Source organism: Rhagoletis zephyria, unplaced genomic scaffold, assembly GCF_001687245.7.
Source record: "Rhagoletis zephyria isolate East Lansing unplaced genomic scaffold, Rhagoletis_zephyria_1.1 Rzeph_scaffold_09156, whole genome shotgun sequence".
In the NCBI taxonomy this organism is placed as follows: domain Eukaryota; kingdom Metazoa; phylum Arthropoda; class Insecta; order Diptera; family Tephritidae; genus Rhagoletis; species Rhagoletis zephyria.
In genome coordinates, this window is record NW_016166235.1 from 1 (window position 1) to 3,521 (window position 3,521).

Sequence of the window (3,521 nt, forward strand, 5' to 3'; positions counted from 1 at the left end):
GCTTTTTAACGAAACGAAATGGTATCGTTTCGTTTGTTGAGCATCCTTGATTTTAAGTCATGACTATGCTCTGGGTTAAGTAAGGGGAACATTCTTAGATATTTTTGCGCTTGTGGAACATGCCTCGGTATTTCAAGCCGAGGTATTTTCAATACTTAAGGTGATGAAGTATTTACGTTGTCGAAAATAGTTGGCGAAGCAGACGTGTCTGCCGTGACAGCCAAGCTGCACCCAAATTACAGTATCTGCTCACCGAATTATGATCGTTAAGTTTTTTTAATAATTATCTAGTTTTCTTTTAAAATTTTGATTATTTTGTTTGCCTGACGCTCGTATCTATACTATTTTTTAGCAGTATAATACTTTTTTTTTTTATTCCAAAAAGTGATACTGCCGCTATCGAGCCCAAAACCACCGCTTGGGGTAAAAGCCCGGCCAAAAACCTAACTAAAATCTGTCTGCCAAATATGTATCCTATTTTCTGTGACTAAGTATTCATTCAAAAATGCAAATCTTTAAACGCATATTTACTTTTCCCAAGTTATTGTACATACGCTTGAAAATACATACATAAATATAAATTTTTTTGTTTATAATTTTTTAAGAGCGATAAATAAGTTTTACGTTTTTTTTTCAGTCCAGCAACCAAATCTTTATAAGCGATCAACAAAACAAGTCTGTGTTATGATTCTCAACGATTAGCGAAATGAATAATAAAAACAAGAATGTTCAATCTATAATTACTACATGAACTACAAATTTCCACTTATTATGTTAATCATAATACATACTTATCTGATAACCAAAAGGTGCTGAAAATTGCGCTGTTTTTTTTTAAGAAATTTTTTTCGCTGAAAAGTTCTACTAACAGTTAAATTTTTTTCCAGTGATTAAGGTAGTAGGTACACGCCTCACTTAAAGAAACCGAACTATAATTTATATAATCTCGAAAACTAGATAAAGGTTAATTTAATCGTACCTGCTAAATTTTCAATTCAAAAGTTGACTACACATCATTAGTTATACGGCCTTTGAACTTAAGTAGTTGTCGCTTTTATAGCGTTATGAAAATTATGTATTTTTAAAAGTACCTAAATATTAGTTGGTGCACATTTTTGTATATGCAATTGTAAAGAATAAATAATAAGAAATACACTATATGTATTTGAAAATCACACATACTATCTGCATACATGTATGTATGTATGTACATATGTGTTTGTACATTCTTGATAAAATAAGTATTAACGCAGAGTTGATGAGAATACTTAACCAATGAAACATATACATACATACATAGATGTATTAACATAAGTGTTATATGCGAAAATCTCACGAGTTGTTTTTTTTTTAATTTCACTTCCTCTTCTCGGCAGAAAAAAAAACGCTAAAGCATTCTTTTTGCATATATTTCAATCAATAGAGTTCTAGAAATAAGTATAATAAAAAATAAATGAAGTATTTGAAGCCTTAAAACGTTTATTTAGGCGAAAAAGTGCCGAAATGCAGAATATCTGTCGCAACTATTTTGTAACTGAGTTTTTAAATTTTACGATTTTTTTTTTTTATTTTTAATCATTTTAGATACTTAAATACATGTGTTAAAATCAAACGTTTAGTAAAAGACGACTATGATTTGAGATACTAAAATTTAATTTTTACTTATTTTATTGGCATACTCGAAATTCATTCTAAAACTGTTATATACATGAAGAAAGTAATACATATGTGCCTAAGGAATACTATGTAAAAATCTTAAACGTCAATATTTAATTACTTTTAAATAATATTGCTTTTAAGTTAAGCCGTGCGAGTAAACGTGTTAGATGTCAGAGTATGGTACCACGGGGCGTATACGTTACATACGCAACTACGGGTGTATAAGCACGAGTGGTTATTTTTACCTTTTTTAGTATATCTTTTTTAATTTTTCATTTAAATACAATTTCGCGTTGGAATCTTGTTCTTTATGCAAAATTGAAGATAATGCATTTTCCAAGATAAGTGTGCCTCCATTTTCGAGCAAAAATATATATGTATGTATGTATTTATAATGTATCCACAAATCGCACACCTATATCAGAAGTCAGCTAACTCAAAAATCAAATCCGAAAACATAACTGCTTGTGGATTGTACAGATTCGACGCAATTAATACAAAAATAGGTATAACAGTACTTTTTTAGTAAGTGTATTTAATCATGAAGAATATCTGCATTAATTGGAGGCAAATTTTGTGAATTTATTTAAGCAAAAAAATCATCCAAATTTTTTTTCGAGTAGATCTAGATGTGCAGATCTAGGTATGTAGTACAAAGTGTCCAATAGGAGGGTTCAAGTTACAGCGAATTATACTTAACTTTACCATTTCGTAGAATTTTTAGTGATTTTTTTAATGAAGGTGTGTTAAAATCTGTTTATATTGCTATGCTTAATATTAAAAATCTGAATATATCGATTGCTGAGTGGTAGATCGACCTATCTCGACAGCCAGCTCGAAAAGGCTCTATCTCGAACTGGCTGCCGAGATAGGTCGATCTTCCACTCAGCAGTCGATATATAAAATATTTTTTTGTTTTCAAACTAACTACCTACGACGAAAGTAAAAAAACACGTTTTCGAAAATTTTTAATTATCACTTTTTTAATTGACTAAGTAAATTTTTTTAGTAATCAGATTTGAAAAGTTTTTTAATTGTTTCAATTTATTGTGTTTTTTGTTTAGGTTTTATTATTTCTCAGTTATTCATATTTTTACTTTAAATAAAATATCAACAAAATTAATGCAAAAAAAAACAGGATTCATTAAAAATCTGTAATTAGATCATGAAGAAGTTAACGGTACTCTTAAATTTTTATATGAGAATTTAAGTCGATTTTATTTTTTGCTTAAAAATTGTTATAATAACATTTTGGCGCTTGCACATTTGATGTCGTTACACAAATATATTAACCTACAATTTTAACCACGCCTTCGAACGGCAAATCAATTTTATGCTAAGCTTTTCATGGCTATAGTACGCTTGGAGGTTTGCCATTTTCTGCCGAGCGGCGACCGAACAATTTTCTCTAAGTTCGATGTTGCCAGGGATCGAACCCACGACCTAGTACGCAACTCTGACCACTCAGCCTTACCTTTCATAAATTAAACAAGAAATAGTGAGCTCATAAGAAATTTTGTTGGCTTGAGTGGTTAAAAAAAAAAAAAAATCCAAATTCATTTTTATCAAGTTTTGGTTTCAAGTTAGTCTAAGTACAAAAATTGAGCCGAATCATAGACCATCGCGCAGAAAATCATAACTTCTTTGTTACGATTTACCAAATACCTGCATTTCAGTTGTTACTAATATAAATTTCCAGTTTATTGAACTATTGGTGAAAGCAGACTATTATTCAAATTTATTTCCAGTTTATGCAGAAAAGACACACCTATGGCCATATGTACATACATATAACGCCTACGCAACTAAATTCTTTAATTGGGGGAACCGAACCTGTTCTCCGAAACTTGTTAACAAGAAAA